Source organism: Pseudorca crassidens, chromosome 3 (assembly GCF_039906515.1).
Source record: "Pseudorca crassidens isolate mPseCra1 chromosome 3, mPseCra1.hap1, whole genome shotgun sequence".
In the NCBI taxonomy this organism is placed as follows: domain Eukaryota; kingdom Metazoa; phylum Chordata; class Mammalia; order Artiodactyla; family Delphinidae; genus Pseudorca; species Pseudorca crassidens.
The window spans coordinates 35,504,468-35,518,650 of NC_090298.1; the positions used below are offsets into that span (position 1 = coordinate 35,504,468).

General features: G+C 38.7%; 1 protein-coding gene across 1 annotated transcript in view; it reads left to right on the forward strand.

Moving 5' to 3' along the window:
• The window catches only part of FBXO4 (F-box protein 4), a 406,375-nt gene that overhangs the window by 380,533 nt on the left and 11,659 nt on the right, over positions 1–14,183 (forward strand). The window contains exons 13-15 of the transcript XR_010941939.1: positions 5,497–5,642; positions 7,147–8,310; positions 8,571–8,674. The gene's annotated coding sequence lies outside the window, so the exon portion shown is untranslated. The remainder of the gene's footprint in view (positions 1–5,496; positions 5,643–7,146; positions 8,311–8,570; positions 8,675–14,183) is intronic.

A 14,183-nucleotide genomic window follows, 5' to 3' on the forward strand; every position in this document is an offset into this window, starting at 1 on the left:
GTTATTTGTAGTGAGGTGGATGGACCTAGAGTCTGTCATGCAGATTGAAGTAAGTCAGAATGAGCAAAAAATACCATAGGCTAACACATATATATGGAATCTAAAAAAAAAAAAAAGGTTCTGATTAACCTAGGGGCAGGACAGGAATAAAGATGCAGTTATAGAGAATGGACTTGAGGACATGGGGAGGGGGAAGGGCAAGCTGGGACAAAGTGAGAGGGTAGCATTAACTTATACACACTACCAAATATAAAATAGATAGCTAGTGGGAAGAAGCTGCATAGCACAAGAAATCAGGTTGGTGCTTTGTGACCACCTAGAGTGTTGGGATAGGGAGGGTGGGAGGGAGACACAAGAGGGAAGGGATATGGGGTTATATGTATGCATATGGCTGATTCACTTGTTGTGCAGCAGAAAGTAACACAACATTGTGAAGCAATTATACTCCAATAAAATGTTAAAAAAATTAAAAAATAAAAGAATTGACACTATGAAAATAAAGAAATTAATAAATAAAATAAAATAAAGGCATCTAATTCTCACCCTTCTCACTTCTTTAATACATACATAAATAGGGGACAAGGGATAGCTCTTCTTTACAACAAAATTCCAATTAATGAATTCAGAAGGGAGAGAGTGATGTCAATGACATGGTTTAATGGTTTTCCATCCTCATCCCTCATAGAAGATCAACTTTGACAGTGACCCACAGATCAGTGTACTTTTGTCAGAGACTGGGTGTCTAGCAGAAACATTCTAGCATGCTGTTGGAGCAAAAAATCCAAGAATAGTTGCATTGAATAGGGTAAGAAGAGCAGTTTCATTTTATGCATGTTACCCCTCCCCTCCAAGGCAACACAGCCCAGTGTCAAATTCTTCCACAGGGAAAGTGAGAGCATAGTGAGTGACTGTCTGGCTTCCCCAGCCCTGTGGGACACTCCCCAAGAGGCCTACTTCTTTTTCACCCAACCCAGAACACTGAGGTGATTGTCATGACTGAGGGGTTGGGAGAAGCTTGGAGCACAGCTAGCAGGACTTGGAACTCATCATAGGGCTGCAGATCTACTCACCACATTGCAGACTCCATCAGGAAGCCCATTCATAAACCACTTTGGATGCCTTGCCTGCAGACTCCTCCATCTGGCCCATAGGCATCCCCAGTGTTCCACATACCTCACCCACACTCATATGGCCAGCTCTCTGCATATGCCTGCATGGACTGTGAGTATGAGCCTTTGCAGATGGCTTGAAAACACACACAGAAAGCCAACACAGCTCTGCAGCATTGGGAGAAGGCACGCAAACTTGAGCACTTGGCAGCACTTCTCCACGGAAAACAAAAGAGAGGCTCTCAGCATTCAACCTGGCTTTGCAGGATCAAGAGAAGGCATACAATCTTAAGAATAACGCAAGGGGGCTTCCCTGGTGGCACAGTGGTTGAGAGTCTGCCTGCCGATGCAGGGGACACGGGTTCGTACCCCGGTCCAGGAGGATCCCACATGCCGCGGAGCGGCTGGGCCCGTGAGCCATGGCCACTGGGCCTGTGCGTCCGGAGCCTGTGCTCCGCAACGGGAGAGGCCACGGCAGTGACAGGCCCGTGTACCGCAAAAATAAATAAATAAATAAATAAAAAATAACGCAAGAGGGAGGAATAGGTGTGGAGTGGGTACATCCCATCCACAGAAAAGTTCTGAAAAAGCCTCAGAATCCCTGGTTGGGCTGACTTGTGAAGGTATTTCTCTCCTGAAGCCAGTGAGTAAAAACTGGAGGAGGTGATTCTTTCTTCAAATTCGAAGACAGCAATGCAAGACTTCAAGGAACACACACACAAAAAAATAAAGAAAATGTGGTACCATCAAAGGAATAGAATAATTTTCTAGTAATCATCCACAAATAAATTGGAGATCTATGAATTTTCTGATCAAGAATTCAAAACAACTGGTTTAAGGAAGCTCAATCAGCTATAAGAAAACACTGACCGTTCAATGAAATCAGGTAAACAATAATGAATAAAATGGGAATTTCAACAAAGAGAAATCATATAAAAGAACCAAACAGAAATTCTGGACCTGAAGAATACAGTGAAAGAAATTAAATATAGGCAATTGTGAGTGTCAACACCAGACCTGATCAAGCAGAAGAAAGAATCTCTGAACTTAAAGACAAGTCATTTGAAATAATCCATTCAGAGAAGAAAAAGAAGAATCAAAAGTAATGAAAAAGAGACTATGAAATTTATGGGATACCATCAAGAGATCTGATGTATGAATAATGGGGGTCCCGTAAAGAAAAGAGAGAAAAAGTGGCAGAAAGATTATTTAAAGAAGTAATGGCTGAGAAGTTCCCAAATCTGGGGAGAGAATTGGACATGAAGATACATGACACTCAAAAAGCCCTAAACAGGTTCAACTTAAAAGGTTTATACTGAGACACATTATAACACACATTATTATTTTAAATTTTATTTTATTCAAGTATAGTTGATTACAATGTTATATTAATTTCTACAGAAAATGATTCAGATATATATATATATATATTCTTTTTCATGAGCTTTTCCATTATGGTTTGTGACAGGATATTGAATATAGTTCTCTGTGCTATACAGTTGGACCTTGTTGTTTATCTATTCTCTGTATAATAGTTTGCAGCTGCTAATCCCAAACCCCTGATCCATCCCTCTCCCACCTCCCTCTCCCCCTTGGCAACTACAAGTCTGTTCTCTATGTCTGTGAGTCTGTTTCATAGATAAGTTCATTTGTGTCATACTTTAGATTCCACATATAAGTGATATCATATGGTATTTGTCTTTCTCCTTCTGACTTACTTCACTTAGTATGATAATCTCTAAGCCCATCCATGTTGCTACAAATGGCATTATTTCATTCTATTTTATGTCTGAGTAGCATTCTATTGTATATATGTATGACATCTTCTTTATCCATTCATCTCTTGATGGACACTTAGATTTTTTTCATGTCTTGACTGTTGTGAATAGTGCTGCTCTGAACATAGGGGCACATGTTCTTTTTGAATTATAGTTTTGTACAGATATAAGCCCAGGAGTGGAATTGCTGGATAGTATGGCAACTATATTTTTAGTTTTTAGACAAAAAACAAATGCTGGAGAGAGTACGAAGAACAGGGAATCCTCCTACACTGTTTGTGGGAATGTAAATTAGTGCAGCCACTGTGGAACCTCCATACTGTTTTCCACAGTGGCTGCACTAATTTACATTCCCACAAACAGTGTAGGAGGATTCCCTGTTCTTCGTACTCTCTCCAGCATTTGTTTTTTGTCTACTTTTCAATGATGGTCATTCTGACCAGTGTGATGTGGTACCTCATTGTAGTTTTGGTTTCCATTTCTCTAATAATTAGCGATGTTGAGCATCTTTTCATGTGCTCGTTGACCATCTGTATGTCTTCTTTGGAGAAATATCTGTTTAGGTCTTCTGCCCATTTTTGATTGGGTTGTTTTCTGTTGAATTATATGAGCTGTTTTCATATTTTAGAAATTAAGTCCTTGTCGGTTGCATCATTTGCAAATATTTTCTCCCAGTCCATAGGTTGTCTTTTTATTTTGTTTCTGGTTTCTTTTGCTGTACAAAAACTTGTAAGTTTGATTAGGTCCTATTTGTTTGTTTTTGCTTTTATTTCTACTGTCTAGGGAGACGGACCTAAGAAAACATTGGTACGATTTATGTCAGAAAATGTTTTGCCCATGCTCTCTTCTAGGAATTTTATGGTAACATGTCTTATATTTAAGTCTTTAAGCCATCTTGATTTTATTTTTGATACACAAAATATACTGAGAAAGTAGTCAAATCATGCCACTACAGAAAGTCATCAAATCACAAAAGAAGATAGCAAAAGAAGAACAAAGGAACTACAAAAAACTCAGAAAACAATAAGATGGTATTAGTAAGTCCTTACCTATAAATAATTACTTCAAATGTATGATCACTGAAATATTATTTAAAATAGCCAAATATGGAAACAACCTAAATGTCCACTGATAGATCAATGGATAAAGAAGTTCTTTTTGATTTAAGGTCATGGAGATATTTTCCTACACCCTCTACCCAATATCCCCAACCCCATCCTGGATGACTTTGAAATAAATCTGAGACCTATCATGAAATCCATAAATATTTTAGTATATATCTCCAAAAAAATAAGGAATCTTAAAAAAGATAAATCCACAATACCATTATCAAGCCTAAAAGGTAAAAATAACTCGTTAATATTATCAAGTAAAGCAGCAGCTTATTTCTCAGTAGAAATGATTAGGACTGAATGTGGTAATGGTGTTAAGAAAAGAACTAATGAGCTGTGGGAGTTCAGGGTAGGGGGGAGGGTAGTTTCCAGCATTAAAGAACAACTTACCCAGGGGAAAGGATTATGTTTAGGACATCTTACAACTGTTTGTTTTCAGCTTTTCTCGGAAAAGTAGTTCTGAAATAGTACACAGGGGGCAGTCCCTCTTCTACATTGAATACTTGTGGATATTGTATTCTTTCCCTTAGTAAGCAGGAAATAACAGAGAGAGGGATTGAGTTAACAGCAAGGAAGTTGTACATTTACAATTTAGACAAATTTTGAGCATTCAAAGCCAAATTCTAATAATTCCAATATGGAGCTTATCTTCATATTCATCTTCCCAGTTGAAAATATTCTCTTTCCCCTGGTTTAAAATCTTACCTCTAGCCATTGAGGGTGTCTTTAAGTTGCTTGCTTGAGACAAGGCTGTCTGTAATCATGTATTACCAAAATATACCAAACACTTTCCCATGCCTTCCAGTCTCTCTTTAGTGTTTCCGAAAGATTTATTCAGTTCAGGTCTAGCACTAAAATTTAATATCTAAAGATAGGTGAGAGGATGTTTTTCTTTATATAATTTTCACCTTTTAGGAAGTCAGAATGCATGAGGTTAGAAAGAAAAATTTTAAAAAAACAAATAAAAAACCTATTCCAGTAAATAATGATAGTATTGGATTTTAACCTATAGATAAAAAATTCATGAATCCATATTGATATAAATAATCAAGTAAGTAAATAAATGGGGTAGAAGGGAGAGCTCCTCCTTGTAGCAGAATCCCAATAAATAAACATAAAAGGAATGATATAAATAGAAAATCACCTTTAGGTGATCACCATAATAATACTTTTTGCAAAGAAAACCATTGATAGATGTTAAAATTGTTGAGTGACATATAATGAAAAATAGAATATTTGCAGAGTCTCAAAGTATCTCACTGTATATTACTTAATTACAAAGGGAAAAAGAGTAACTTTACAGTGGGGAACCATGGCAGGATTCTGGTTAACCAAGGTTAGCATCATCAATAATAAAATATACTAGCATCATAAACTCTCAACATGATGTTCCTAGAAAGGACAAACAACATTTCTACGGTATTCTTATTCAAAATACATAACTTTAAAGAGAGATAGTTTTCAACATACTGACCAATACATCTCAAAATTGTCAAGGTTATGAAAGACAAGGAAATACTGAGGAACTATCACAGATTGGAGGAGACCAAGGGCACATGACAGCTAAATGCAACATGAAATCCTGGATTGGATCCTGAAATAGCAAAAGGAGAGCAGTGAGAAAGCTGGGAAATCTGAATAAGGTCTGTATATTAAATGCATCATTGTGCCAATATTAGTTTTCTGGTTTTGATAATTGTATCATAGTTATGTAAGATATTAACGTTGGGAAAAACTCAATGGGAAGTTTTTGTGCTATTTTTGCAACTTTTCTTTAAATCTAAAATTGTTTCAAAATAAAAAGTTAAATATTAAGGGGAAAAAAAACCCTCTTCCAACAGTACACACATATATCCTGGCTTGGGTGAATCCATTTACAAACATCTCACCCTTTGGATGGCTTGGCTGGGCTGGGCCACATTAGAACAGAGGAAATTTTTTTTTTTAATTAACATCTTTATTGGAGTATAATTGCTTTACAGTGTTGTGTTAGTTTCTGCTGTATAACAAAGTAAATCAGCTATATGTATACATATATCTGCACATGCCCTCCCTCTTATGTCTCCCTCCCACCCTCCTTATCCCAGCCCTCTAGGTGGTCACAAAGCACCGAGCTGATCTCCCTGTGCCATGCAGCTGCTTCCCACTAGCTATCCATTTTACATTTCGTAGTGTATATGTGTCAATGCCACTCTCTCACTTCTTCCCAGCTTACCCTTCCCCCTCCCTGTGTCCTCAAGTCCATTCTCTACATCTGCATCTTTATTCCTGTCCTGCCCCTAGGTTCTTCAGAACCTTTTTTTTAGATTCTATACATATGTGTTAGCATATGGTATTTTTTTGCTCTTTCTTACCTCACTCTGTACGACAGACTCTAGGTCCATCCACCTCACTACAAATAACTCAATTTCATTTCTTTTTATGGCTGAGTAATATTCCATTGCTTTGCTTTGGTTTCACATCCATTGCTAAAGAAGAAAGAGATCCAATAGCTTAATTATATTGACAGAATATCTGTCACACTAATATAATGTTCCTTTCCTTTCATGGGCAGCCTGAATATTTTAAGGGCTTGGGAAATTACACTTCAGGCCAAAAATGATGCTAAGCCTTACACTGACCCCCATGAGCAGGAAATGCTCCTGGTCCCACCAATATCTTGCGGTAGGGGCAGGACTTTCAGGTCGACTGCCTTGGAATGAGACCTCTGACTTAGAAAGTTCATGAGGAAGTCTCCCAACAAAGCTCCGTGCCACCCTGAACCCTCACAGCCATGGTGGAGTCTGGGAGACAATTTGATCTGCCTCTGTGGACTGTCCAATCTAGATGTGTGAATCATCCAAAGAAAGCCCTATATACTCATCCCCAAGTGCTCTCAGCTTTGTTCACTAGTGCTGTCTCTGGGGATGGCATATGTGGAAACAATACCAGGAGATCCCCCTATCTTACTAATTGATAAAAAGAGATTTGAGAACAAAGACTGAGATTGCTATGACTACTGATTTTTTAATAGTTCAATCTTTATCATGCGTTTCTGACCTCCCTACTCTTCTTCCCCCTACCACTGCTGTTACAATAGTATGGTTAATCTACAGTCCTTATTAGAATTTCACCAGTTATCCCATTACTGTCCTTTTCCTATTCCAGAATCCAATCCAAGATCCACATTGGATGTAGTTATGTCTCCTTGGCCTCCTCCAATCTCCAGATACCTTTGGGTGCTTTCTCTCCTTCGACCCCAGCAAGATTGTAATTTACAAAGCTAAGTTTCATTGACTCTTAGCGCGGCACAGACCAGTGGAGTCTATACAACAAGCTGCCATGCTGCAGGTGAACATGGAGCTGTCATGCTGGACTGCTTTGCTTCTCATACATGTCCAGTTTGCCTAATAGGAGAGCTCTGAAATCAAGGAGGTCTGGGGACTTAGACCAACATTTCAAGCTATAAGCACAAGGTAGTTTTGAAGTCTCATGATTAATCTTTAAAGTTTTCAGGGATTTTATATTTTACTCAAAATTCTGCATATTTATTTTTAATTCAGAAAGAATTCTTCCTTAAATTTTATAACAAAATTAACATGCTAGGAAGTTGTACCATGTTTATTCCCTGACTTGAAATGTTCATTGTTAATCCCTGCATACTTCAGTCTGAGAAGCTCAAACAGTGTCATTTTACCATTTCAAAAGTATGACTGGATTACACAAGCCATCACAACTAAATGCTGGTGTCCAGCCACCACGTACAACACTGTCCCTATAGGCGAATGCCTTCCAAGTTGCAAACAACTGACTTACAAATTTTGGCTCACAATCTACTTATAAGTTGGGAACTGTTTGTCCTAATACGATATCCCCTTGCCACAGGGTATGTCATCACAACAAATCGTTCTTTTAATTTCTGGAAAACGCACCACTTCTTCAAGTTATATGTTGATTTTTTTTTTCCTCTACATATCAAATGGCCTTCAAGCAGAGTTTCCCAGTATGACTATCTAGTTGGGAAAACAGTCTGACAACAACAAAAAGAAGATACATGAAAGGGCAAGATTGAACAGATCTCATTTATAAGCAAGGGCCTTTGATTCTGTACTCTGTCCTTCAGCTTCAGAATTCAATGTTCCTACTCAATTTTCTGCTGTTCAAATGATGCAGTCATTTTGTTGCTTGGATATAGATGGTAGGCTCCAGCTCTGAAAGCAACAAAGTTGGTGAAAATCTCACAGGAAGCCAAGCTCTTCTTTGTCTTTTGTCAAGGCCCTTTGTAGTTTCAAAATGATCAAAAGCGAGTGCAGGTGAAAAGCAAACACTGCGGTGAGTGAAGCAAAGGGCAAGCCCTGGAAATTTTATTCTCCTTGTAAGACAGGTTTTACTGAACGGAGAGTTGGTGGGGGTGGGGGGGGCGGTGTTGTACCCTTGAGGTCACTGGAGTTGAATTTTGAACTTCCCAGACCCATTTTAGGATTGGGTCAATGCTGTTATTGCTTCTTGGCTATGGGAAACTTCTGTCAGAGGGGATATCTTTTCTTCCCCTTAAATGATTTTTTCTTCTAATCCTGCTTCCCCTCCTTCAGGTATGCTTGAGGAGAGTGACATCATCTGTGTGGCAGTGCTTTCCGGGCTCCTTACAGATGGAGGTAATTGCAGATGGAAAACCTACCACAGGAGGAGACTACCGGTAACCATGAGAATTTAAAAGCTGGCATGTGTAGATCATGATGCTCTCTGAAAATCTGACTTCCTGAGTCACTTTCAGTTCTTTCAAGATGGAATGTTCTGTCTTTTCACTTATGATTTGGGATAATTAGATGCCTTAAGGGAGCCTTGAGACGTATTGTACTGAAAGAGCCTCTCTGTGTGCATGACTCATGCCAAAATAGAAGTAGATTAAACTTCATGTCACTGGCATCAAATTCCTAGCTTCTGAGAGTTTATCTTTTATATTAGGGGTCTGCAGGCTACAGCCCTCCAGCCAGATCTGGCCCATGGCCTTGTGCGTTTTTTTGTTGTTATTCGGCCTACCAGTTAAGAATTTTTTTTAATACTTTTAAATGGTTGCGGAAAAACAAAAGAAGAAAAATATTTTGTGACACATGAAACTTACTTGAGATTCAGATTTAAGTGTACATGAATATGATTTTATTGGAAACACACCCATGCCCATTCATTTATGTATGGCTTTCGGCTGCTTTCGTGTAACAGCTTCAGAGTTGAGTAGTTGCAATAGAAACCATGTGGCCTGCAAAACTTAAAATATTAACTATTTGGCCCCTTTTGGGAAAACTTTGTCAACCCTTGTTCCATATCCACTGAGAATTCGCTTTTGTCCAGTGATGTGCAGCAAGAAGGTGGGCATGTCTGGGGCAGTGGATGCACATAAGGGAGTGGGGGGCAGGCTGGGGAAGCATGAGGACCCTTAGAGGACACACTTGCCAGGCACCGGCTGTCTGTGGCTAAAGCTGCTCTTTGCTTTGCTCTAAAGAATTGTATGCATATTTTTAATAAAAGGAACAAAGATCCTAGTAAAAGTTGGATAAATTAGGATACAGAAAAGGAGAGGATAGCTGTCTCTGTACCATAGTCATGCATTTTTCTTTCTCTGACTCTTACTCTGTGCCTCACTATCTTTTGTGGTTCCTCTTGGAATGAGAATTGTAAGATGAGGGAGAGGAAGAGAGACAGAAAGAGAGAAAGAATTTTAGATGAAAGCAGAGGAACTCAGGTAATTGAGCAGAAGACAAAGGAGCCATCAAGGTGAGAACGGTAGAGATAAAGATTATGGAGTAGTGAGAAGAGCCTTGCAAAAAAGTTCTGAGGCATGGACGTGCCATCCTCTACTCCTGCTACAAATTAAGCTTTCGAAGAGGCCATAGAGACTTTATTAATTGACCGATTGACTGGGATAGAGATCAAGAAGATAAGGATGTAGAAAGAGGGTGGAAGTGAGACATGGCATCAAAAATTAATTTTGCTAGCTGTTTTGTGATAAAAAGCAGGTTTTTTTTAACTTGTCGCCATTGGACTCTAGATTCAAATAAAAGCTTGTACATGAGCCTACTATATAGATGAGATAAAGATGGACCAGCGGGGATTTAAGCTGGCCTGACCTCCAGCCACGCACACTCCTCTACCTCGATCAGGGATTTCACAGTGCGTGTGTGCGTGTGCTCTCTCTCTCCCAAGAATAATCACCACTTTCTCATTTGGGGGTGGGGGAGGTGTCATTCTGACGTTATGGGAGTCATTTTGAATCTAATTAACAGGAAGAGGGAGGACATAAACATGCGTTCGCCGTCTTTGTCCACACTGGACTTGTATAACTGCCATAAAGTGGTTTGCAGTTTGGTAATCACACAGATAAATTCACAGCTCACACATTTTTAAACTATGTTGTAATTCTCCCATGAAACCCAAAAACACTAAGGAAAGGGTTAGCTTATGATGCACATGAAGCAGACGTAGGTTTGTTTCATTTGGTGTCGGGCAACTTTTTAGGGCATCAGACACCTAGAAGAGGACCATTAATCCCTAATTTTAAAACAAGAGCATTAGCAGCACAGGGACTACCAAGCCCTGGAGTGAACAGGACTCTTTGTAACCTTAATCCATGGCAGATTTAGATTTATGAAGGCATTTGCCATTTGTGTTGAACAAGTCAGTGTGAACAATTAAGGATCAATTTGTTGACAAATGTGCCAACATAACAACTGGTCTTCCTTTTAAGAGTTTTCCATACTTTCTCATTCTGTGGCACACAGGTCAACTTGTTAGAAGACCAGAAGGCTTGGGGTTTTATGCACCCTCCTTGCCATTTACTTGTTCATACCACACAAACCAACCACGTTAGAAAACACACACAAATGTGCCAAGAACGCTTGCCTCTCTCTCCATCACATTTGTAGCCACCTTTTCCTAATGGAGCATGGAATTCCATAGCCTCAGGGAACATCGGGACTACTTCAAAACACTCCCAAATGTTCTAGAAAATGGATTTGGACCTCGCTTATTATTTTGCCTTGAGAAATGCATTACCAACATTTGTGCTCAAAGAGGTTGTTCTACTACCCTGAAACATTGCCTTGGAAATAAATGTACAGTGAGGAACAGACAATTGAAGCCCTCTACCCCTCCAGCCTCACCTCTTCCCTGTGGTTAAAGGAAGCATTATACTTTCCATCAGCTCTACCCCAAAATCAACAGGAAGAAAAACATTAAGCACAGAATATGAATTATCTACTATTTACATAAAGAAGACTCCCCTAAGGATCCCATTAACATTTAATGTATTTCAAAAGATAACCACATGACTTCCGGGCAGGCAGATATCTAAATCAACAGATGTTCAAGTTAACATAGGGAATCACAGCCTCATGCTGAAAATAGGACCTCTATAATTCAGCTCCAGTGTGGGCTAAAATCATGGAGTCCACAGAAAGCTCTCCTAAATAATTCAGTCAGTATGATCATTAATGACTTGTAGGGCTTATGGTCTCTGAATAACAGTTCTTTGTGAAAGGCAGAAGTTGGAGGGAAATGTTATTACTCTTGCATAGGTTGTTAAACTTGAACAAAAATATAAGAAGTAATATCAGCATGAAATGACTGTTTTTCTTGTGCAGAAACTCTTATCAAAATCAAAAGCTTGCTTTGGAGCAGTAATAAATCTGCTTCTGATTTGCTCCGCCCGGAGTTTGAACAGTTATCAGATGATTATGCCTCAAATAGATTTTCAGGGCTCCATTTCCCTGTACCAAACAGCAAAGGGATATTTCATGCTCCACTACTTAACTGAGCATCCTGTTCCTATATGAAAGCTTAAGAAGGTCAGAGAAATTTAGAAAGATTAAATGCATTACGACTCTGGAAATAAATTGTTAGGGCAGAGAAATGCTTGAAAACCTCATGACTCTTTTGCAGTAATGTCTAGTTTAGAGGTTGTATGGGGTAGGAGAGTTGAGTGTTTGAGGAGGAAGAGTTGAATGTGGAGGAAGGAAGAAAGCCATAATGTACAGAGTTAAATGATGGTGGGTTATTACTTGACAGTAAGTTTGAAATGGTTCCAAAGAATAGTAAATGAAAAGGCTAATGTGGGAAAGGTTTGACATTATTAGTGAACACGATGACTGATGGGAGGCTTCCTCCAGGAGGACCTGGACAATACACTGGCTTTAAAAGCAGACCTGAGCGTTGCACAGATGAAGGGAGCTCAAGCTTAAAGAGATCTTTACAATTTTCAGTAATAGCTAGGCAGAAAGACTCATAATCCACAGGACAATGGTATTTTTGCAGCCTGTAGGAGGACAGCAACTCACAGTGCTGTAGCAAGGTAGAAAATGCAGAAAGAGGCTAAGCAAAGTGCAGAAGGCAGCAAATTCGAATTCAAAGTAATCACAACTCCAGTAGCTGTATATTGCTCTCTGGTAACGTCTCCGATAGTCAACTGATAGTCAAGTTTTTATGGAATATAAACCATAGACCCACTACAGAGCAAGGTGCTGTGAGACAAAAGCCCAAGGGTTTAAGGTCTAGCTCAGAACACAGAGCCATTTAATGAACCAAAATGTATATAATAATATATCAGATTATGTGTATGTGATACTAATAACTTGAAGTTCAGAATAAATATAATAAAGTGTCAATTATTGCTATAGAGAGAAAATGGGCTGAGTTCACCAAGGAAGGCTTTAAGAGAAGTAATTTAGGAAAGATTTCTCAAGAATGGATGCAGTGGTTCAGTACCCCCTCCTTTAATTTTGATTTTGAAACATAATGGTCTTCATTTCTGTTGCCCACATTGTAATAAAAGCCTGACCTAATGGTGTGACTCTAAGAATGGGAACTGCAGACAGAGTATAAGGATGTAAGCTTTGTGAGGCTGTGAGATAAATATTTCACTTGGATGCAATTTGCAAGTTTTATGCATATAGCTTTCCTGAGAGTGTGATTAAATTTAGAAAATCTAGAAGAGAGATGGAGAGGTCTATTCTCAGAGAACAAAAAATTCTAAAATTCTCTTTGTACAGAAAGAATACTGCAGCTTCTTAACCCCTGAATGTCATACATTTTGAATATGTATGACAAAAAGATTAAACATTAATAATGTGCAATGAAAATTAATTTTATGAATGTATTTATTACCTCAAATTCTAGTTTTCTTAGTTTAACTGGTCATATTTAATAAAAAGAAAAAATTTTAATGACAAAAAATGGAACCCCTGATGGTAGTTTGCAAAAGATGGAAAGGAGATTATGATGATAACTTTGGTAATGTTCTAGAAATTATTTTTAATAGACTTGATTTTTTTAAAGACTTTATTACCTTAGAACAGTTTTAAGTTCACACAAAATTGAGGAGAAGGTACAGAGATTTCCCATATGTCCTTGCCCCACACCTGCAGAGCCTCCCCACCATCAACATCCCCCACTGGAGCAGCACATTTGTTGCAACGGATGAACCTACATCAACACATCATAATTCCCCAAAGTCCATAGTTTACCTTAGGGTTGTCTTTTGGTGTTGCACATTCTATGGATTTGGACAAATGTATAATGACACATATCTATCATTATAGTACCATACAGAGTATTTTCCTGCCCTAAAAATCCTCCGTGCTTCACCTATTCACCCGCCTCTCCTCCAACCCCTGATAACCACTGATCTTTTTACTGCCTTCATTGTTTTCCCTTTTCTAGGATGTCCTATGGTTGGAATCATACAGTATATAGCCTTTTCAGATTGGCTTCTTTTACTTAATAATATGCGTTTAAGATTTTCCATGTCTTTTTAGTACTTAATAGCTCATTTTTTTCAGTAGACTGTGGTGAGTAATAAAATACTCTCACCAGGCAAAATCCTGCAAAACCCACTTCAGACAGAAAAAAAAAAAAAAAAAAGATAGCCTTAATTACCAGAGCTCAGACACAGTCCAGTGTTAGCAATACAGAAAGGATCTACAGTTGAGTCAGTCAGAAGCATCAGCTTTCAATGCAGTAAAAAGAGTCAAATAACAAGTCAAACAAGCTGGCTGATCCCAAGTCCACAGGTGAGGTGACAGACAACATGAAAGGGGAGTGAAGGAACAGAAATGGCAGGCAGATCCCAGTACCCTCTCTCCTAGGAGACCTCACAACTTCTCTGTTGCTTTCATCACTACACCTTCAAGAGACGTTTTTCATAAGTTCTTCTG